This window comes from Dama dama, chromosome 11, assembly GCF_033118175.1.
Source record: "Dama dama isolate Ldn47 chromosome 11, ASM3311817v1, whole genome shotgun sequence".
Taxonomy (NCBI): Eukaryota; Metazoa; Chordata; class Mammalia; order Artiodactyla; family Cervidae; genus Dama; species Dama dama.
The window spans coordinates 101,577,968-101,602,433 of record NC_083691.1 but is presented as its reverse complement, the minus strand read 5'-3'; the positions used below and the strand labels follow the sequence as shown (position 1 = coordinate 101,602,433).

Below are 24,466 nucleotides of genomic sequence, written 5' to 3'. Positions count from 1 at the left end.
TTACCATTCCAAGAATATTTTATAAATGGGGTCATGGTCCATATGTCTTTTTCACTCAGCGTAACTCTCTGGAAATACATCCATGTTGTTGGGTGTACGGATACCCAACCTCCCTCTGGATTGCTGAGGACTATTCCGTGATAGATGTACCTTGATTTGTAGTTAACCACTCATCACCAAAGGACATCGAAGGCTGTTTCTCATTTGTGGGCAGGGAGATCAGGGAGAAGATGTTTCAAGAGAGGATGGAGAAAGAGTCTCCACCAAACCAAACCAACCGACCAACCAAATGAGCTAGAGAGAGAATAAGCAAGCCCGTGCACTGAGTGAGGATGGGGGGAGGGGGTTGGGGGGAGGTGGAAGTGGCTGCTCCAGGAGGGCCCGTCCAGGATGAAGAGAGAACTACAGAGAATGGAAAGTTGTAAAATAAATTCTCATGCCCCTGCAGGTTCCTTATTTTCAGTAAAGCCCATATTCTCATATAAGAACTTGCATAGCAGACGTTCCTTCTCTTGGGAAGAGGCAGCCCAAGTCACTGCGGGTCACCTGCAGCACCCAGCCCTTCATGCGCACACTCCCTTGTTTGCTAACGTGCACACGCTTTTGCACACATGCACACAAGTCCAAGGCTTTTCTGGACTTCCTGGTTGCTCAGCGGTAAAGAATCCACCTGCCAATGCAGGAGACACAGGAGACTCGGGTTCGATCCCTGGGTCAGGAAGATCCTCTGGAGTTGGAAATGGCAACCCACTCCAGTATTCTTGCCTGGGAAATCCCACGGACAGAGGAGCCTTGCGGGCTACAGTCCATGGAGTTGCAGAATCGGGACACGGCTGAGCAACTGAACAACAACGAGGCCAGCCCCAGTGCTGCCATGTCAGGGGCTCTGCCTCCTCCTCTCTTAAGGCAGATGTTCTTGCAAACATCAGAGAATGATCTTTTCATATATTAATAGCTTCTGATCACCAGCCCCCTTGCCCACTGATGCCTCTTGGGGGCTGGGGGTGAGGGAGTAAGAGTTGTTTATTCTTGGCATCCTGATTAGAACTTGGAATTTAGTGCCTGCTAGAAATAATACATGGAGCATGGAGTTTTAGAATTACATCTTTTGTGGAATGTCGTAGGACTCCAGTAACCCCAAAACATTTTTTCTGTGGGAAAAGGTACCTTGAGTTCCATCTTGCCAATGAATTTTTATGGGTTTGAATGTTGTGTAAACTCTTCATATCATCCAGCAATATGTGTTTATTATAAAAAAAAAATAAAAAAAAATCATCAGGATAAAGAAGAAAGTAAATATAACCCATGGTTTTTTCATTGAATTTTTTTCTTACAAAAACATTATCATATTGCACATACTATATCACATCTGGCCTTAGTTGGTAACTGTATAATGCAGAATTGTAAAATTGGCCCCTCAAGATCTATGCCTAAACCCCAGAACCTATGAATACCATGAGCTGCCATGCCCATGAAAAGATTACCTTACTTGGCACAAAAGGCACAAAAGAACTTGGTAGATTTAAGGTTATTAGTTCAGTTCAGTTCAGTCACTCAGTCGTGTCTGACTCTTTGCGACCCCATGAATCGCAGCATGCCAGGCCTCCCTGTCCATCACCAACTCCCGGAGTTTACTCAAACTCATGCCCATCGAGTTGGTGATTCCATCCAGCCATCTCATCCTCTGTCGTCCCCTTCTCCTCCCGCCCCCAATCCCTCCCAGCATCAGGGTCTTTTCCAATGACTCAACTCTTCGCATGAGGTGGCCAAAGTACTGGACTTTCAGCTTCAGCATCAGTCCTTCCAATGAACATCCAGGACTGATCTCCTTTAGGATGGACTGGTTGGATCTCCCTGTAGTCCAAGGGACTCTCAAGAGTCTTCTCCAACACCACAGTTCAAAAGCATCAATTTTTTGGCACTCAGTTTTCTTCACCGTCCAACTCTCACATCCATACATGACCACTGGAAAAACCATAGCCTTGACCAGACGGCCCTTTGTTGGAAAAGTAATGTCTCTGCTTTTTAATATGCTATCTAGGTTGGTCATAACTTTCCTCCCAAGGAGTAACCATCCTTTAATTTCATGGCTGCAGTCACCATCCGCAGTGATTTTGGAGCCCCGAGAAATGAAGTCTGACACTGTTTCCACTGTCTCTCCATCTATTTCCCATGAGGTGATGGGACCAGATGCCATGATCTTAGTTTTCTGAATGTTAAGCTTTAAGCCAACTTTTTCACTCTCCTTTTTCACTTTCATCAAGAGGCTTTTTAGTTCCTCTTCACTCTCTGCCATAAGGGTGGTGTCATCTGCATATCTGAGGTTATTGATATTTCTCCCAGCAATCTTGATCCCAGCTTGTGCTTCCTCCAGCCCAGCATTTCTCATGATGTACTCTGCATATAAGTTAAATAAGCAGGGTGACAATATACAGCCTTGATGTACTCCTTTTCCTATTTGGAACCAGTCTGTTGTTCCATGTCCAATTCTAACTGTTGCTTCCTGACCTGCATGCAGGTTTCTCAAGAGGCAGGTCAGATGGTCTGGTATTCCCATCTCTTTCAGAATTTTCCACAGTTTGTTGTGATCCACACAGTGAAGGCTTTGACGTAGTCAATAAAGTAGAAATAGATGTTTTTCTGGAATTCTCTTGCTTTTTCGATGATCCAGCGGATATTGGCAATTTGATCTCTGGTTCCTCTGCCTCTTCTAAAACCAGCTTGAACATCTGGAAGTTCGCTGTTCACGTATTGCTGAAGCCTGGCTTGGAGAATTTTGAGCATTACTTTACTAGCGTGTGAGATGAGTGCAATTGTGGGGTAGTTCGAGCATTCTTTGGGATTGCCTTTCTTTGGGATTAGAATGAAAACTGACCTTTTCCAGTCCTGTGGCCACTACTGAGTTTTCCAAATTTGCTGGCATATTGAGTGCAGCACTTTCACAGCATCACCTTTCAGGATTTGAAATAGCTCAACTGGAATTCCATCACATCCACTAGCTTTGTTCGTAGTGATGCTTTCTAAGGCCCACTTAACTTCACATTCCAGGATGTCTGGGTCTAGGTCAGTGATCACAGCACTGTGATTATCTGGGTCATGAAGATCTTTTTTGTACAGTTCTTCTGTGTATTCTTGCCACCTCTCCTTAATATCTTCTGCTTCTGTTAGGTCCATCCCATTTTGGTCCTTTATTGAGCCCATCTTTGCCTGAAATGTTCCCTTGATATCTCTAATTTTCTTGAAGAGATCTCTAGTCTTTCCCATTCTGTTGTTTTCCTCTATTTCTTTGCATTGATCGCTGAGGAAGGCTTTCTTATCTCTCCTTGCTATTCTTTGGAACTCTGCATTCAAATGAGAATGTCTTTCCTTTTCTCCTTTGCTTTTCGCTTCTCTTCTTTTCACAGCTATTTGTAAGGCCTCCTCAGACAACCATTTTGCCTTTTTGCATTTCTTTTCCTTGGAGATGGTCTTGATCCCTGTCTCCTGTACAATGTCATGAGCCTCCGTCCATAGTTCATCAGGCTCTCTGTCTATCAGATCTAGTCCCTTAAATCTATTTCTCACTTCCACTGTGTAGTCATAAGGGATTTTATTTAGGTCATACCTGAATGGTCTAGTGGTTTTCCCTACTTTCTTCAGTTTAAGTCTGAATTTGGCAATAAGGAGTTCATGATCTGAGCCACAGTCAGCTCCTGGTCTTGTTTTTACTGACTGTATAGAGCTTCTCCATCTTTGGTTGCAAAGAACATAATCAATCTGATTTCGGTGTTGACCACCTGGTGATGTTCATGTGTAGAGTCTCCTCTTATGTTGTTGGAAGAGAGTGTTTGCTATGACCAGTGCGTTCTCTTGGCAAAACTCTACTAGCCTTTGCCATGCCGTGTGGTGTCACCCAAGATGGTAGGGTCATGGTGGAGAGGTCTGACAGAATGTGGTCCATTGAAGAAGGGAAAGGCAAACCACTTCAGTATTCTTGCCTTGAGACCCCATGAACAGTATGAGAAGGTTATTAGTTAGTTGAGTTTAATATAAGCAGGTGATCCTGGATTGTCTAGAAGATTCCAGGGGGACTCCCATGTGCCCTTAAAGGCAGAAGGAGAAGTCAGAGAGACTCAAAGCATAGGAGGGATTTGATGTCCATTGGTGTCTTTGAAGATGGGGCCACAAGCCAAGGAAACAGGGGAGGCATCTGGGAGCTGAGAAAGACCCTAGCTGGCAGCCAGCAGGGAGATGGAAATCTCAGCTCCAGAGTCACAGAAAACCGAATTCTGCCAACTTTAAAGCATCTGTAAGCAGATCCTTCCCTTGAACCTCAGGATAAGAGCATAAGCTAGCTGACACCCTGATTTCAGCTTGTGAGACCCCAGACACCCCAGACACCCCAGTGAGCCTACCCAGACTCCACACCTACAGAACTGTGAGATAATAAATGGGTGTTGCTTTACGCTGCCCAGGTTTGTGGTAAATGGTTATGCAGCATTAAAAACCAATCCTGTCATAGACCACAAGTATTTTCCATGCCAGTGAGCTTATTTGACATGTATTGGTGGCTACAAAGTATTCTATTACATGGATGCCCCATACTTTGGTGAGTGTCCTTTAATGATGGAGACACTAAATCATCTTTGAGTTTAACACATTCATTTGCAGTGACTCCCAAACCAAGACCTCACATATCTTACTCTTACTCACCGGGGCAGAAGGTTCTGAGAAATACCCTCCACATCCGTGGGCCTCAGCCAGAGCAGACTAAACTCATGATTTCTGATGTGTGCTGGGTCTTGTTGACACTGTGCCCTGAATTCAAACAACCTCTCTCCCCATGCCCTGCCACATGTTAGTAGACACACTTTTCAGAAAGCAGAGTCTCCAAACCTCCAAACCAGTCAAATGGAGTAACAGGGACCAGATTTATCCTCTTGCATGAAACAAACAAAAATGGCAAAACTATATGAATCTACAAAAACTTAGTAGAACTGAGTTCAAAAAAGGGCAGGATTTAAGATCTGTATAAGAAAATTGCTTGCATTTTTATGTACTAGGAATGGACAATCAGAAATTGAAATTAAAAATACCACTGATAGTAATCTAAAAAATAGGAAATATTTAGAAATAAATCTGACAACAGATTTGAAAGTATGCTGAAAACTGGGTTTCCCTGGTAGCTCAGCTGGTAAAGAATCTGCCTGCAATGCAGGAGACCCCAGTTTGATTCCTTGTTCGGGAAGTTCTCCTGGAGAAGGGATAGGCTACCCACTCCAGTATTCTTGGCTTCCCTGGTGGCTCAGACGATAAAGAATCCGCCTGCAATGCAGGAGACCTGGGTTCAATCCCTGGATTGGGACGATCCCCTGGAGAAAAGAATGGCAACACATGCTAGTATTCTTGCCTAGAGAATTCCCATGGACAGAGGAGCCTGGTGGGCTACAGTAATTGGTTGCAAAGAGTTGGACACGACTGAGCGTGTTTTCAGCACGTGCTGAAAACTACAAAATATTGCTGAGAAGAATGAAATAAAACCCAAGTAAATAGAAAGATATACATGTTCTGGGTCAGAACACTCAATATTTTTAAGATGGTGATTTTTCTCTAAGTTGATATATCAATTCAATGCAATCCTGGTCAAAAATCCTCAAAGACTTTTTTTTGTTTTTTTGTTTTTTTAGAAATTGATAAACTGATCCTAAAATTTAAAAGAAAACATAATAGACCTGGGATAGCTAAAGGATTTTTGAAAAAGAAGAACAAATTTGGAGGACTAACACTACCTGATTTTCGATCTTACTGTAAAGTTATAAGCATGAAACAATGTGGTATTGACATGCAGATGGACAGATGGATCAACAGAACAGCATCTGTGTTTTAGAAGTAGATCAATTGATTTTTCAACCAGGATGCAAAAGCAGTTCAGTAGAAAAGAGATACTCTTTATACAAGTGAGTGATGCTGGAACAATCGAATATCCACATGCACAAAAGGTTGAACTTTGATGAATATCTCACACTGTACACAAAAATTAACTCAAAATGAATCATAGGTCAACTTTTAAAACCTACAGCTGGGTGGGATGATTTAAGAGAATAGCACTGAAACATGTGCATTACTGTGTGTAAAATAGACGACCAGTGCAAGTTCGATGCGTGAAGCAGGGCACGCAAAGCCGAGGCTGCGGCACAACCCAGGGGGATGGGGTGGGGAGGGAGGAGGGGGCGGGGCTCAGGATGGGACGCACGCATGCATACCCATGGCCGATTCATGTTGATGTATGGCAAAAGCCATCACAATATTGTAATTATCCTCCACTTAAAAAAAAAAAAAAGCCTACAGCTGTGTAAGTTCTACAGGAAAATACAGAAGGAAATTCTAGGCAGAAGAGAAAGTCAGAGAGCCTCTGACACTGAACTTCTGGGTTAGGCAAAATGGTTTTAGATATCTGACAACAGAAGCACGACATATGAAAAGTTGGATTCATTGGACCTCATAAAATTTAAGGATTTCTACTCTGTGAGAGACACTGTTAAGAAGACGAAAAGATAAGCCATAGACTAGAACATATTTGCAAGTCACATATCTAACAACAGATTTGCATCCAGAATATTAAAAAAAGAATTCAAAATCAGTAATAAGAGAACAACCTAATTTTATAAATGGGAAAAAGAATTGAACATACACTTCATCAAAGAAGATGTATGAAGGCCAAATAAGCACAATATCATTGGGGATTAGGAAATGAAGTGTAGACGACAAGACAAGATAACACTCCACACCCATTAGAATGTATGAAATTTCAAATACTGATTGAAATGTGGAGGAGCTGGCACCTTATACACTGCCAGTGGGCATGCAACATAGCACATCCACTGTGGAAAACAGATGGGCAGTTTCTTAGGAAAATAAGCATACAGTTGCCCTGTGACCCAGCAACTCTGCTCTTAGTATTGGCCCAAGAGAAATGAAAGCACATGTCTGCTCACATGAATGTTAACAGCGGCTTTACTTTTTAAAAATATTTAATTTTCGATGTGGACCATTTTTAAAGTCTTCATTGTTTCCATTTCTGTAGAGTCAATGTTGTTTGTTTTATGTTTTGGTTCTTTGGCCAGGAAGCGTGTGGGATCTGAGTTCCCCAACCAGGGATCGAACCTGCACCCCCTGCATTGGAAGGCCAAGTCCTAAACTTGACTGGACCGCCAGGGAAGCCCTAGCAGCTTTGCTTTTAATAGCTCAAGATTAGAAACAATCCCCAAATATAGCAGCAAGTAAACAGATGAACAGTGACGTGTCCCTATAATGGAATACTGAGATAAGAAAGTTGTTATGCGTGGGAGTATGGGAAATGAAGCCCCAAGTCATGAAATCTGAAGCTGAAGAGTTAGACACATGGATGGCAGATCCTGGGAGCCAAGTTTCTCATCACTGGAGTGGGATGTTACAGACAGGCCAGGGGGAGTGGCTGAAATGATCTACGGAGCAGTGGATTAGCAATGTAGAGCTCCATAGGGACTCATGTTTAGCTTAATATCGATACAGATGGACACATACAACATGTCTATAGATACAAAAGTGAAATTGCTAGTCACTCAGTCATGTCTGACTCTTTGCTATCCCATGGACTGTAGCCTGCTCCTCTGTCCATGGGATCCTCCAGGCAAGAATACTGGAGTGGGTGGCCACCCGTCTCCGGGGGATCTTCCCGACCCAGGAGTTGAACTTTCATCTGCTGCATTGCAGGCAGATTCTTTACCATCTGAGCCACTAGGGAAGCCCATTTATAGATATGGGTTAGTATAAATACCCATGTTTAAGTTTTTTAAATTTTTTTATTTTTATTTTACTGTGCTGAGTCTTAGTTGCAGCATTCAGAATCTTTAGTTGTGTCATGTGGAATCCATGTTCCCTGACCTGGGATTGAACTTAGGCCCCCTGCATTGGGATCATGGAGTCTTAGCCCCTGAACCACCAAACAAGTCCCAATCCCCATACTTACTTGCTCTGTCAGCTAAGAAGTCCTGAAAGAAATGACATCCCTGTAGCAAGTAAGCACACCTAGTGCCCAGGTCTTAGGGTTTACGACCATCCGCCAGTAAAAGGGAGTAGGACTTCTTGGAGAAATGGCCGTTTCTAGGATGCGCAGGATGAGCCCGAAGCATCTTCTGAGGTCAGAGAGTAAGTGCTCAGAAAAGCAGACAGCAACAGGCAATGATGGAAGCGTGTCCAAGGAACACAGCCGCTGCGAGAAAGAGCTCCCATTGGCCAAAGCTGAAACAATGTAAGCAATAAAATAGTCTTGGATTATAAATAATCCGAATATAAAATAAATATGGACAATTTCATACTGACAGTATGAATAAATAGATGGAGAATAGGTAAATCTCCCACACAGTGGCATTTCAGGTAATTAATGTAGATACTCTGGCCCCAAGGAGGTGGAGCGGAATTCCTGCACACAGAAACTTCCTTTCAAGAGTACAGTGTAGAAGGGAGAAGAAGAGCCTTGAAGGACTTCTCAGGAGGCCCAGTGGTGCAGAATCCACCTTGCAATGCAGGGGACGCAGGTTCGACCCCTGGTTGGTTAACAAAATCCCACATGCACGGAGCAACTAAGTCTGTGCTCCACAGCTACTGGGCCCATGCGCCATAGCTAGAGAGTCCATGAGCTTCAACAAAGACCCTGCGTGCCACAACTAAGACCCAAAGTAGCCAAGTAAATAAAATAAGCTTTAGAGAAACCCAACAAACACTACCTTGGCCAGAAGATCAAGGTCAACATCAAGAGTAATGAGGCTTCTTGAATGTATGTACCGTTGCTGTAATGTGATGAGAATGCCATTTGACTTCTGGGTTTTCCTCCCAGAAACCCATAATCTCAACCTAATTGTGAGAAACTGCCAGGTGAATCCTGATTGAGGAACACTCTGCAAAATACCTGACCAGTGCTCCTGAAAAATGTCCAGGTCAAAAGCAAGGACAGTCTGAGACAATGTCTCAATGAAGAGGAGGTTAAGAAGACAGGACCACTTCATGTAATATGATGAGAACAGAAGATGGAGATGGAGACAAAACTAAGGAAATCTGAATAAGGTGTTAAAGAGTCAGTCAGTCATGTCCGACTCTTTGTGACCCCATAGACTGTAGCACACCAGGCTCCTCTGTCCATGGGATTCTCCAGGCAAGAATACTGGAGTGGGTGGCCATTCCCTCCTCCAGGGGATCTTCCCAACCCAGGGATCAAACCCACATCTCTTGCATTGCAGGCAGATTATTTACCACTGCACCATCTGGGAAGCCCTCAAGGAGTTTATCAAATCCCAAAGGCAAAGTTACATCCTCTTGGGAAAGTATCTGCAGAGAGGCACCCCTCTGGTTTCCTTTAGCTGTCCTTTTGGACCGCAGCCGATTCCTCACACATGCACGTGGCACCTGAGCGTGTGGGCAGAAACGCGCCTGCTGAGTGGAATGAAACCCTGCAAGTGCTCTGAGGGTTGAAACTTTGAAGAGGTTGAGATCTTTGAGAGCTGAAGAACCTTTGAATCTCCCTTTGGCTCCCTCTACCCTGACCACAGCCCTTCTCTTGATGTAAAACACGTGCTCAGATTGACAACAATAAGGCATGTGGCTGAGCCGACAGGTCTGTTTTGCTCTTTGCTTCCTCAGCGGTTGGAAACAGACCCTCCTGAGATCTGCAGGAGACCATAAATGGGTGACCCATCCCCCCCACCTCAATCCTATCCGTGGAGTTGTGACAGGGAGCAGGGACTGGCCTCTCTACAGCTGGGAACAGAGTCTGTGTGGCTGGCTGTACTGGGGTGGGGTTCTCACAGCTTTGGAGAAGATGGAATGAAGGTGCCTGGACTTTCTTGGAGGCGTGTAAAGCTTAAACTGAAATGTCCAGGAGCCCATAGAGGGAACCTTCCAGAACAGGGTATGCATGACCCCCCTCACCCACACCAATTCTACTGATGACATCTTTCTTCATGTGATAGACAGCCTGCCTTCAAACCAGAACACCAGGTTGCCACGCTCCCTTCTGCCACTGAACCAGCTGTGCCACCCTGAATGGGTCCCATGACCTCTTATCAAAGAAGTGGACTGAATATTTTCTAAAGAATCTTCCAATGCTCAGAAGTCTATGAGGTCGTTTGTTTCCGAACGAATGGAAAATTGGCCACATCTCCTCCTCCTCTCTGTAGGATCCAAGTTGCGTTCACGCATGAGTGCTCAGTTGTGTCCAGCTCTTCATGGCCCAGTGGACTATAGCCCTGCCATGCTTCTCTGCCCATGGAATTTTCCAGGCAGGAATACTGGATGAGCTGCCATTTCCTCCTCCAAGGGGTCTTCCTGGCCCAGGAATCAAACCCGAGTCTCCTGCTTGGCAGGTGCATTCTCTACGACTGAGCCACCAGGGAAGCCTTATTGATACTCATTGGGACCTAATTCCTCACCTGGGTAGGCTAACACTAGAAGCATCATTCATAATGTCCATTATGTGAAAGAGTTTTCAGGTCTCCTCCTGGGAACAAATTGGGATAACTGGAAAATTCACAAGAGGCCAGGTCTGTAAGTTGTTTAGACAAGAGGGATTGTTCTACACCGTGGTTTCCAGAGAGTCCCCCCTGTGCCCAGAAGGGGAATCGGATGCTTTCATTGCTTTGGAGACCTTGTGGGAGAAATAAACAGTGTAATTTCTGCTGAGAACAAGGCAGGGTAAGGATTCCAAGAAGGAAGTCTGAGCTGAGGTGGTCTGAGCTGAGAACCCCTGAACTACGCTTACCTTGCAGGTTTCACCATTTGTTCCAACTTAAAGTAGGCTCGGTGCCTGTAGGACAGAGCTCGAGGGGCCTTCATAGTTCATTTTAAAGGTAAACCACACACAGCACCTGAGTCCCTCATCTTTGCCTTTCTAGTAGCATCTGTATCAGTTTGCTAGGAGCAGCATAACCAAGTATCAAAGCCGGGGGCTTAGAACAGAAGCTGACTGTGCCAGTTCTGCAGACTGGAAACCCGAGACCAAGGGGTTGGCCAGGCTGGCCCCTTCAGAGGCTCGAGGGGGAGCCTCCTCCAGGCCCCTGCAGGCTCCTGGACATTGGCTGGCTGTTCTGGGTGGTCCCTACCTTGTAGCTGCATCACCCCCATCTCTGCCTTCATCTTCACATGATGTTCCCTTTTTTTTTTTTTTTTTTGGCTGTGCCGAGTCTTAGTTACTGCATGTAGGATCTCACTGGAAAAGAGCCTGATGCTGGGAAAGTCCAAGGCAGGAGGAGAAGGGGACGATAGAGGATGAGATGGTTGGATGGCATCACTGACTCGACAGACATGAGTTTGAGCAAGCTCCGGGAGTTGGGATAGACAGGGAAGCCTCGAGTGCTGCAGTCCATGGGGTTGCAAATAGTCAGACCCCACAACTGAGTGACTGAACTGAACTGAACTGAACTATGGGATCTAGTTCCTGGGCCCCTGCATTGGGAGTGTGGAGTGTAAGCCACGGACCACCAGGGAAGTTCCATGATGTTCTCCTTGTGTGCACGTCTCTGTGTCCAGATTTCCCCTTTTAATTTTTATAAGGGCATCAGTTATGTTGGCTTAGGAGCCCAACCTAATTCAGTAGGACCCCATCTTAACTAATTACATTGGCCTCTTTCCAAATAAGACCACATTCTGAGTTTCTGGGGGTTAGGCCTTTAAAATGTAAATTTAGGGGGACATAAAGCTTCCCTGGTGGCTCAGTGGTAAAGAATCCATCTGCCAATGCAGGAGACTCGAGTTCAGTCCCTGGGTTGAGAAGATCCCCTGGAGGAGGAACTGACAACCCACTCCAATATTCTTGCCTGGGAAATCCCATGGACAGAGCCTGGTGGCTTACAGCCCATGGTATAGCAAATAGTCGGACATGACTTAGTGACTGAACAACAAATCAACCCATCACAGCATCCTTTCCACACAGGGAGTCAAGTTGGAGGGCCCATCAAGTCACAGGCAGGGAAAGGAATGTGGTGGGCGGGTCCCTCGTGTTTAAAGCAGTTCTGGATGCTCTCTGCTTCCCCCTTCCCCTGGGCCCCGTCGCTGCTGCATCACAACATAGACTGAGCTCAGGACCCCGGCAGAGTGCGGTGTGAGCTGACATCAGTGCCCCTGCTGGGGGCCGGGACTGGGCCGGGACTCTCAGGCCCAAAGGAGAGCAGGCAGAGGAGGATTCATGATGCTGGCTCACACTTCCCCCTGTGAAACGGGGGTGATGCGACTCCCTGCCCCGCCCGCCTAGGGTCAAAGTGGTAGTCACACAGTCGTGTCTTAACTCTTTGAGACCCCATGGTGCCCACCAGGCTCCTCTGTCCATGGGATTTCCCAGGCAAGAATACTGGAGTGGGTTGCCATTTTCTTCTCCAGGGGATCTTCCCAACCCAGGGTTTGAACCCAGGTCTGCCACATTGCAGGCAGATTCTTTACTGTCTGGGCCACCAGGGAAGCCCTAGGGTCAGGCCAAGCCCAATAGGAAAACTAGATGGACTGGCTTTGAGAACACCTCACAGCTGGTGACCCAGGAAGCATACTGACTGTGGATGCCCTGTGCCAGCTGGTTGTCTCACCTCCTCGGGGCATCCCCTGCGCCGGCTGGAAGGGACCCTGACTGATGACTAAGACGTACCTGGCCTTCCCCGGCTCCGCTTCACTCACAGCAAGAGGCTCAGCCAGTCCCCATTGGCAGCCTGCCTGCCTGACCCCCTGCTCAAAGCAGAGGCTGAAACCCCCCCCTGGGTTGCATTTCAGGAGCCCCAGCCTGCTCTCCTCGGGCACTGCGCTCTGAGCAACACAGACTCGGGGGCTGTGCTCTGGCCAGGTGAGCCGGCCGCACCTGTGGCCAAGGTTTCTCCCTCAGGGTCCCCCTCTCTCCACCAGCCTTTTCCCACCAAATGGCCTCCATCCTGCAAGATTGACAGCTGACTCTGGGCGGGGAACAGAGGGTAGGAAGTGGTCTTTGCCTGAAGCCGGTTGCCTTATTTACGCTGGCCGCCAGGCCTCTCCCAGCAGCCCTAAGAAAACAGAGGACTGTCCAGAGTCAAGTTCTTGCCTGTTTTCGCCCTGGAGGTGGATCAGGTTTTAAAGGAAGGTTTCCGGCGGCCTGCAATACAGTTTTGGTTTGTTTTACCTGTCTCCACCTGCCGGACAGGGAATTAGCCTGCTGGCCGGGGGCCGGGCCGGCAAACACCGGCAGGCAGCAAAGCTCAGGGGCGTGGGTCTGACAACACACCGAGGAGGCCTGTTCCCCTCCACAGAGCTTTGCGCGCGGGAGGCCCAGGCCCCGATCTGAGCCGGGCTCCGAGTAACTCGATATGTTTTCTTTCGTTGCTGTGGACACAGTGTGCCAGATTTAACTCTGCCGCATCTGTGTCTATCTGTCCGGTTGTTGCAGGGGCGGGGGGCAAGGGGGAGGGTTATCGGAGGGAGAGGGGAGCATGTCCCTGTGTACTTGTTTTTTTCCTATCCATCTTCCTTTTTCCCTGCCTGCATGCTCACTCTGCTGTGTATAACTCGACACGACTGTTGCGTGTCTCGATCCCTAACCTTTGGGGAGGACCAGTGCGCTCTCTGTCTGCTATAAGCCACTGTGCAGACGCCTCCGGGAGCCCTGTCTGGGAAGCCCTGGCACTGTCAGAGTTAACAGCGGGCCTCTGGAAACTTGAACTTCCCCAGAAGTGCTTGTGCAGCAATTAACAGAGCCCCACTCAGATGCAGAAAAAAGTCCCCTCGGTTATAAATGAACAAGCAGCCCAGGGTCTTGGAGCCAAGAGTCACCACTGTGCCCAGGCCTGCGGCGGTTACCCCCTTTGCAGGAAAGCCCTCACCTTCCAGGACTGTATTGGAGAAGCCTGATGCGCTAACAAGATTCTGAGGAAAGGTGGGAATCTGCTGTCCAGTGAAAACCCATCAGGCCAGGCCTCACGTGTAAGATGCCCAAGGTGCACCAACCTGAGGATGGTAGAAAGGGGCACTCATTGCAGCCTGGGATGATGGATGGATGGCCTTTTCTGGGTGAACAGGAGCCTTGCTTCGCTTTGCTGGAGGGAGATACCAGGCTGGCAGAATACTTAGTATTGACTAAAGAGTGGTGGCCAGAGATAGTGCCTCACCCAGCGCCGCACTCAAGGGGGGAGGACGTCACTCCTAAGGCCCCAAGGCCCTGTGAGATCAGGGGACAGGAGTGAAGAGCCTGTCTCTCTGTTTATTTCTTCCAGCCATCACAGAAGTGCTGCAAAATACAGAACCGTAGGTCTCCTTGCGAGGAGAAGATGTCTTGGGTCATCCTGGGCTATATTTAGAATGGAAAATGTGCTGGCTCAGAGAAAACCGATCATGTGCCCTTCTCCAGGCTTCACGCTGAGCTGGGAGCCCTGCCCCATCACCCGCCCTCCCCATCCTTCCCACAGCCCTACCACCTGCTTCTTCCTCCAGGGAGCCCTCCAGCTTATAGGGAGACCCCACAGGGGAAGGCCCAGCTTCTCTTGTGAATATTCACAGGCATCCCCCTCTCGTGAGCACCATGAGGGTCTTGTGGAGGGCTGTGTGCAAAGCTGGCTGCAAGCTCAGAGCTCAGAAGGGGGTATTTGACCTGATGGTGGGAATTCCTTGGCCTTCCCCAATGCCCACTTCTGCTTCTCCAGGTGTGAAAGGCTGGGGACGTCGTGGCAGGGAGTGGAGCCACGGATCCCTAAGGACTGTCCTGGGTCCAGCCCCTCAGTTGTGCTCTGGGCAGTATTGTCACCCTAAGACTCCTGAGAGTCCCTTGGACAGCACGGAGATCAAACCAGTCAGTGCTAAAGGAAATCAACCTTATTGGAAGGATAGGTGCTGAAGCTGAAGCTCCAATACTTTGGCCACCTGATGCAAGGAGCCATCTCATTTAGAAAAGACCCGATGCTGAGAAGGATTGAGGGCAAGAGGAGACGGAGATAACAGAGGATGAGATGGTTAGATAGCATCACTGACTCGATGGACATGAGTTTGAGCAACCTCTGGGAGATAGTGAAAGAGAGGGAAGCCTGGCGTGTTGATGTTCATGGGGTTGCAAAGAGTGGGACATGACTTAGCGACTGAACAAGAAAAAGAGGCATGGAAAGAGAGCTTCATGGTGGTGATTGTTGGGCCAGTCCCCATCAGCGCCCTGTTAACTTTTCGTAACCATCAGAATGTTTTTAAGAACCTGGAAGTTCATTGCATCACTGTTTTGCTTTCGGAGCTGCACGTGATTTCTCAGAAGGAGCGGCCCAGACCCGTCCTGTCTCTGATACTGACCCAGCCATGAATTTCCACTTTACTGGGGACAAGGGGTCAGAAGTGGCACCTCTGAAGGCAGCGTCTGCTGCCCGTGCTCGAGGGGGCAAGGAGGCCGTGGGGACACAGTGACACTCTCAGTTCTTGGGCACATGTTCTGGGCTGGGGCGCCATGTCCATTTCTGATCTCTGCAACCCCTCTGAGAGGTGGGAACTATTGCGTCCATTTTCCCATCGAGGAAACCAGGGGTTAGATGCCTTGTCATGGACCGTTCCCCCACCCTCCTCGCCCAGCTCCCCACCATGGTCTTGCTGGTCCTCCCTGTGACATGCAGCCCTTGTTCTCCTGTGACATCACCCACTTGGCCCCCAGTCCAGCCTCTCACCCCACTGGACTCATTCTCCACACAAACCAGCTTGATCTTTGGGAAAGACTCTGAGCTGTACCCTTCTCCTCCTTAGGGCCCAGTAGTGGCTCCCTGTTGCCCTTAGAAGGGGATTCTGTCTCCTCCCTGCACATGGTCTTGGCTGCGGCTCATCCCCTCTACTCAGGCAGGCCAGCCTCAGGGCCTTTGCACCTGCTGTTGTGTGTCCCTGGCGTGGACCCTGGACTCTGAGCACATGTCTATCTCCTTCCGGCAAGGGCTGAGGCCCTGTTCTTGTGGTTAGCCCTACAGCCCCCGCTTGCACATCTGTTCTCTCGGGCAGGAAGCAGGCATTCAGGCTCCCACACTGTGAGGCTGGTACCTCCATCCCCAAGACGCAGGCCTTCCCCAGAAGCCTGGAGCCCGCTCCTTTGTCCCAGGCTGAGACAGGCTCCCAAGAGTCAAGTCACTTGCTTCCTTCTTGCATAGGTTGTGATGGACGTGATTCTTCCACCTTGGGCCCCTTGGCCAGAACTGAGGCTCTGCAATTAGGGTGAAATAGCTCCTTGTTCATGGAGCTTTAGGACATGAACTGACACATATGTCCTCCAGGTCTATCCAGAGGGGAAGCGAACCACCTCTACCTGCATTAGATGGCCTTACTTAAACCCAGCACACTGACATGCTTTCTGCACTTGCCTTTTCCTATTCAATTATTGCATCATCTCAGAAGACAGCTCCCTTATAACTAGTGAGGCTTGGGCTGGCTTGGCCATCCTGCTCCTGCCCACACACCATTTGATCTATTGTTATTGTTCTGTTGTTAAGTTGTGTCCAACTCTTTGTGACCCCATGGGCCATAGTCCCACCAGGCTCCTCTGCACATGGGATTTGCTGAGCAAGAATACTGGAGCGGGTTGCCATTTCCTTCTCCAGGGGATCTTCCTGACCCTATTGCTTCAAAATAATTCATTCCCAGTTATCAGGCTCCTGAGATCCACCAGTCACCTGGAAGCAGTCCTGTATTTGTTGCTCAGAAAAACTGGCCCTTTCAAAGGGCTACTCTAGGGTGGCCTGGGACAGTAGCCACCTTGAGGAGATTCTTTGAGACAACAAGTGATCCTTTGCGCAAGATGCTATTTGAGGCCCTCATAGAGGCTTCCCCAATGGCTCAGCAGGTAAAAGAATCCTCCTGCAATGCAGGAGACACAGGAAACACAGGTTGAATCCCTGGGTTGGGAAGATCCCCTGGAGGAGGAAATGGCAACCCACCCCAGTATTCTTGCCTGGGAAATCCCATGAACAGAGGAGCTTGAGGGCCTACAGTCCATAGGGTTGCAAAGAGTTGGGCACAACTAAGCATGCATGCATGCAAACAGGGCAAATAAGGTTCCCTTTCTCTTACCCTCTGCTGGTTTTAGCAGCTTCCCCATCTCTGTGCCTTCTAGTTCAAAACCGAAAATTTCAAATGAAAAAAGAGAGAGAGAGAGAAGACAAACATGAAGTAACATTGACTAGTTCATTGAGGCCATCTGTCAACCATATTTTATGTCCCTGATTTATTTTATAGCCCTAGTGTCAAACCTTCCTTGTCAATTTAACACAAGAACATTTTTTTAATTAAAATTCAGTATCATCAAGCAGGTCATAGGGTGTGAGCAATATTCTCTTTGTTCTAAAAATCCTCATGTAATGAAGCTGCCATTCACAATTGTTTCCCAATGACCTGCTTATTTAAAAAAAAAAAAAATGATTTTCAAGGAACAGAAATAGGTGCCTTTTCGCAGCACGGGATCCAGCAGGAATGAGAAGCTTACCAATCACGGCCCAGCCCCTGTGAGATGCCAATTGTCAGATGTCAATTTGGACTGAGTGTTTCTGAATACATGTGACTGCTTGGGTTTCCTGTGGTGCATTTTATAGACTGATGTCACTTTTTAAGAGATAAATTATTAGATGAATGTTGATAAACGAATGTACGTTCAGTGTGCTAGAATCGAGATGAGAACGCCAGTGAAGAAGCAGGAAAAGGCTTTAGAAGAGAGTCGGGGCCCAGGGCGCTGAGCTGAGGCACATTGCCCATGACCAGGGCCTTCTGCACCAGAGACAGACCCCCGGAGTCCCACCTGGTGAGCAAGCCAAGCCAAGGCAGCCTCTGCCAAAAGCCCCAGAGACCCACAGCGGGGGTTGCAGATCACAGCAGGGCCTCGTTTGGGGGGTTTGTTTTCAATTCCTGAACCAACATGTAGAAATCTAGTGACTTCTGTATGTGAAGCACTTCAGTCGTGTCCAATTCTTTGTGGCTGTATGAACTGCAGCCCACCAGGCTCCTCTGTCCATGGGATTCTCCAGACATCAATACTGGACTGGGTTGCCATTTCCTACCCTAGGGATCTTCCCCACCCAGGGATATAACTCCCATCTCCGAAGTCTCCCGCAATGGCAGGTGGATTCTTTACCACTAGCGCCACCTGGGAAGCCCTACTGACTTCTGGTTCTTTCCCCAAACCAAAGGGTCTGAGGACTGAACTTCCCTGGTGGTCTGGTGGTTAAGAGTCCGTGTGTCCCTGCAAAGGACGTGGGTTCAATCCCCGGTCAGGGAACTAAGATCCTACATGTTGCACATCACAGCCAGAAGATAAACAAAAAAAAAAACCCCTACGATCTGGGCTCACAATGTCTGTATCAATCCACTTAAGCCACTTATTAGCTGCCCAGGACCCCTCATCTCTTAGCTGCTGAGCCCTATAGTTCTCTGAATTGTGGCCTCACCCCAAGGGATATTTAGACAGGAGGAACAACCTTTCTTCCTTTGGAACACCTCACTCCCTCCTGCCAGGGTGGTCTTGGGCAAATCATCCTGATGGCAAGCCTCAGTCTTCCCATCTCTATAGTGGGATGACAGTGGGACCTCATAGTTATGTGCTGTGTGTTCACTCACTCAGTCATGTTTAACTCTTTGTGACTCCATGGACTGTAGCCTGCCAGGCCCCTGTGTGCATGGAATTCTCCAGGCAAGAGTACTGGAGTGGGTTGCCATTTCCTTCTCCAGTGCATCTTCCCGACCCAGGGATTGAACCCACATCTTTTGTGTCTGCTGCCCGGGCAGGCGGATTCTTTACCACTTGCGCCACCTGGGAAGCCCAGGACCTCATAGGGTGTCAGTTAAAGCCCCCTCCCCTCTGCCTGCAGGTCTTTAGGGGCCACCAGTGTATTTTTAGGGAGGGAAGACAATTGGGTGCTCTGTGTGCCAGCAGCCTCCCTGCTGGCTTCCTCTCGAATGTCTTGTTGGAGGAGTGAAGACAGAATTATTCAGAAACAAGTGATTTCCCAGCTGTAGGCGCCTCTGCGATGACCAAGGACTCACTCAGCCCAGATTGGTGGTGAGGCTTGAATTACACAGTGCAGAGAGGCTGCTGGGACCATCCTGAGTTTGTAACCAATCTCAAATAATTTAGATCTTTTTAATTCACAGCAAATCCTATTCCCTCGACAACATCTGCGGTAAAATAGCAGGAGCGTGTGTGCAGACCAAGTGTTGCGGGGTGAGGAGGTGCTTTTTGTTTTCCCACCACTGAATCCATAGTTACCCTCTCAGTTGAAATCTTATCATATTTAACTGGTTCCACATAAACAGATCTGTGTATATTTTCAGTAGTTTCAGCTGAAACCTGTTAAGAACAGATGTGCAGATGGTTGCCCTGCGCCGATCCATTTAAATGTATTTTTCCACAAGCAGTGTTTTTCCTTCAGCCCTTCCTTGAGAGAGGAAGGCGTAAGAAAGTGGGACCTTTATTGAGATGTATATTACATGCTTCTGAGTCTCTGCCACCAGTGCTTTGCTGTTGGTTTTTCAGCAGCTCTTTGGCACATGGGGCTGTGAGTACTGGGTGTGCATTGATGTGATGGGTGGTGTCTGCCCTGAGCCTCTGTGGCTGGCAGGATACCAGCTCTTAGCTCTTCTGGATACCACCCATCTGAGGGTGGACCAGTCTTTCCCGGCTGCTGCAGAATCAAGTAGCCTCTGTCCAAAGGCTGGAGTAAGTTATCCACTTCTTTGACCCTTTAATTTTTTTAAGCAGGAAAAAAAAAGAGGGAGAGGGGAATGTAAAAAACTCAAACTCAACAGCAACCAAAACCAAATCATCTGATTTTTAATTGGGCAAAGGACTTGAATAGCTGTTTCTCTAAAGAAGACAAGCAAATGGCCAGCATGAAAAGATGGTCAGTATCACTGAGATTCGTGCTCACACTCAGTTGCCAAGTCGCATCTTTGCCTCTTTGTGACCCCATGCACTGCAGCTCAGCACGCTTCTCTGTCCATGGGGTTTCCCAGGCAAGAATACTGGACTGGACTGCTATTTCCTTTTCCTGGGCATCTTCCAGATGCAGGAACTGAACTCGAATCTCCTGTGTGGCAGGCGGCTTCTTTATCACTGAGCCACCATGAGAAGCCCCACTGAGAATTAGGGAAATGCAAATCAAAACTATAAGGAGATATCACCTCATACCCAAGAGGAGGGTTAGTATTAAAATTTAAAAAAAAAAACAAAAAAACAGAAAATAACAAGTATTGGCAACGATGTGGAGAAACTGAACCCTTACACACTGCTGGTGGAAGTGTAAGATGGTACAGCTGCTTGTGGAAAGTGGTATGGAGGTTCCCCCGAAATTAAAAATAGGACAACCATGAGATCTAGCAATTCCTCTTCTGGATATATGGACAATAACACTGAAAGATTGAAAGCCTGATCTTCCCAGGTGGCCCAGTGGTAAAGAATCCACCCGCCAACGCAGGAGACGCAGGAGACGTGAGTTCGGTCATTAGGTGGGGAAGAACCCCTGGAGGAGGAATGGCAACCCAGCCCAGTATTCTTTTTTTTTTCATTTACTTATTTTTTTTATTGGACCACTCCAGTACTCTTGCCTGAAAATTCCATGGACAGAGGAGTCTGGCAGGCTACAGTCCATGGGGTCGCAAAGAGCCGGACAGGACTGAGCCCACATGCATTGGAAGCAAGATCACAAAGATACTTTTTCACACTCCTGTTCACAGCAGCTGTATTCACAAGAGCCAAAAGGTGGAAGCACCTCGTGCATCCACTGACAGATGAATGGACAATCAAATGTGGTCCATTCATACAGTGGGAAATCATTCAGCCCTTGAAAGGGAACTCGGACACATACTACAACATAGATGGACCTTGAGGACATCATGCTAAGTGAACTAGGCCAATCACAGAAAAGACAAATCCTGTATGATTCCATTTATATAAGGTATACAGAGTACACAAATTCATAGAAACAGAAAATGGAGTGGTGGCTGCCACAGGCTGGGAGGGGGGGAGTGGGAAATGACTGTTTAATAGGTAAAGAGTTTCAGTTTTGTGAGATGAAAAAGTTCTGCAGACCTGTCACATCACAAATATTTATGAACTTACTATTGAATGTACACTTAAAATGATTAAGATGTTAAAAATAAAACTGTGGGAGGGAGGATCTAATCACGACACTCATGGATGGCGAGAGGATTCTATGAGATAAGGCACACTTAGCAGGACTTCACCTTTTCATACCGTAAAGAAAAAATAGCTATGACAAAACTAGACAACATGTTAAAAAGCAGAGATATTACTTTGCAGACAAAGGTCCATCTAGTCAAAGCTATGGTTTTTCCAGTAGTCATGTACAGATGTGAGAGTTGGACCATAAAGAAGGCTGAGTGCCAAAGAATTGATATTTTCATAATGGAGAAGATTCTTGAGAGTCCCTTGAACAGCAAAGAGATCAAACCAATCAATCCTAAAGGAAATCAACCCTGAGCATTCATTGAAAGACTGATGCTGAAGCTGAAGCTGAAGCTTCAATAGTTTGGCCACCTGATGTCAAGAGCCGACGCATTGGAAAAGACCCTGATACTGGGAAAGATTGAGAGCAGGAGAATGTCGGATGGCATCACTGACTCAGTGACATGAGTTTGAGTAAACTCTGGGAGATGGTGAAGGACAGGGAAACCTTTGCATCCATGGGCTCACAAAGAGTCAGACACGAGTGAGCAACTGAACAACAACAAAAAACAGGACTTTTTCCTGTGGGCTGTGGAGATGATAACTAAGGTGAAATGAGATAAGGCAGATTGTTTCCCCGGCTTTGAATTTCCGTTTTCCAGAGGGTTCCTCTCCCACTTCCTACTGCCCATGGGACAGAGTTCATCCCGCCTCCCAGGTCCTTGTCATAGGCTGAGCCCTCTCGAGGAGTGTCCCCATGGGGCACTGTGGGCCTCTCAGCCCATGCCTCTGGGGCAGAGCTCTGCCTCTCCGGCCGGTTCCCCGCGGCTGGCGCTGGCTGTGAGACACCGCCTGGCCCCTTCTGGTGGCCTCTGAACAAACCGCAGAGCCCCCGGCCCTCCTGTCTGCAGGCGCTCATCCCACGAATTTGCCCTGCGCTGGGAGGAGGGGAAGGAGGGCCTGCGTGGGTGCCATGACGACAGGTGAGCCTCGGGGCTCAGTGACACCTGCTTGCAGCTCCAGTTCTGCCACTCGTTGAACTGTTAGCCCCATTGTGTCCCAGGTGAAAGGGGTGAGGCAGAGTGGGGCTTCATCACCGCTAAAGATTCCAGGCCTTCCGGGGGCTCTGTCCCCCTGACCTCTCTCCAGCCTGCCCCCTTCCGCAGGGCACAGCCGCCAACACACTCACCATGCCTGGGTGTGTGGTACCTCGCAGGACGTCGGGAGTTGGGTGTTAACACAAGCATGTCTGTTTTTTCACGTGAGCTGGGGGTGGTATGTCCTGGGCTCTAAGAGCAGAGTGAGGCTTGGAGGCCCCTGGAGGAACCGTGGAAGAGTCGTCGTTGGCAAGACTGGCATTTCTGTCCCCTGAGAGGAGGAGACCCTCTGGCAGGGCTTGGACTCAGCTGAGCAGAAAGATGAGCGGTTGACTTGGGAGGTGAGATTACGTTCCTGGCAAAGTGACACCACTTTGTCTAAATGAGGAGGAAAGAACAAAAATCAAACCGTTCGTTAACATTTCAAAGAGGTTAAAAGAGCCACTTGAGTTCCCACTTGGGTTCCTCTCCTGGCCAGTTCTATGGTGGGGGAAGCCAAGGGCTTCTCTTGCTGGCGGAGAATTTTGGGGCGCCTCTGCTCTTGGTGGGGGTCTGCTGCTTCCGGGTCCCAGCTTCTGATCCATTTAGGAGGTGGTTCTGGGGATTCACACTTGTCTTTGGAAAGGCTGATCTTCTCCAAGCTTTTCATATCCCTTCTGTATTTCTTTCCTATGCAGATTCTGTTGCTGGCTCTTTTTGCTATTGTTTTCAGAAGTTAATATTCACAAGCTTTGATTTCTAGGACCAGTCCTGGACTTTATAGAAGTGAGAATCAACAGGCTCAAAACTCGGCTTCGTTACTCATTTGACTCAAACGGGTTCAGGGCAACACCCCTGAGCCACAGCCAGAAACGAACGTCCCCAAAGTGGGGCTCTTGCCTGGAATCTCACCGCTCAACCAGGAGACCTGAGCACACTTAGCAGCTAAGTGAGAAAGATGCCCCTCCCTTCCCTCTGGAACAGAGACCCCAAGATGAGCCTGGTCACTCTCCTACTCTGCCTCCATCTTCTCCAGCCTGCTTCCAGATTCCTTTCCTTTATTCACGTTGCTATCCCCTTATCCACCAGTATTTTCAGAATCCACACACACATTCATCCATCACTCCAGTTTCCAAATAGTACCTTTATCAATAGAGTGGTATTTCCCTAAAATGAATGACAGCTCCATGACCTTTCCTCTCAGCCACAAATGAACGGGGACTTAAAAGTGTGTGTGCATGCGTGCTTGAGTGCATGCCTGCTCCATGCGCATAGTCCTAATGGAAACCAGGATAAATTACAGAGAATGGTCACATAATGATTACGAAAACGTACACGAGGTATAACCCATTAATGAGCTACATTTTGTTCAAAGCTGAGATACACCTTTGTGCCGGAACGCAGTCATCTGTAGCAATGACTAATAATATAGTTGAGGATCTGTTCACATTTTCCCCCTTTTGTGCCTATTTTCATAAGTTAATAACTCAAGCATGAAATTGTTTCAGGCTGAAAACTTGGTGGTGAGAGCACAGCAAACTGTGTGGGAAACAACTTTGTGTTGTTGTTGTTACTTAATTTAGCTTGGCTGTTTTTTAAGTTACGGGAGTAGAAATGTCCATACGGGTTTTCTTGAGCCATGCGTGTTTGTGAAGCCCGAGAAAGTCTGGGTTTGTGTTAGACAAGGCACATTTTTAATAGCTACAGAGAGAAGCTTCCCTTCATACATGTGTGTGCTTTAGCTGTACTAACAGGTCTATATTGTTGAGGGGGGTAGGCTGGGATGATATTGAATCAGAACGCTATGAATGACATCATCCTGAATTCACCTGCCTTCAACTAGAAAACTTTTATCCCAAATCAAAGAGCCTGGTGAGCACACAGCTGCCTTAAATAGATGAGGACAGGAACAGGGCTGGGTCTTATTAATAGTAAATTCCTAAAACAGTGGAAGGAGCAGAAACAAGATGAATGGTCAATCATAATGCTGTTCATCCCTCCTGGAGTTGGATTGACTGGGCATTTTCCTGTGTCTCCCTAGTGGCTCAGATGGTAAAGAATCAGCCTGCAATGCAGGAGACCCGGGTTCAGTCCCTGGGTCAGGAAGATCCCCTGGAGAAAGGCATGGTTATCCACTCCAGCGTTGTTGCTTGGGACAATGACCTCTGTCATGACCCATTGACAGAGGAGCCTGGTGGGCTACAATCCATGGGGTAACAAAGAGTCAGACACGACTGAGCAACTAACACTT

General features: G+C 47.8%; 1 long non-coding RNA gene across 2 annotated transcripts in view; it reads left to right on the top strand.

Moving 5' to 3' along the window:
* Positions 1-24,466, top strand: part of LOC133065227 (uncharacterized) — a 269,805-nt gene that overhangs the window by 102,966 nt on the left and 142,373 nt on the right. The gene's annotated exons all lie outside the window — the stretch shown is intronic.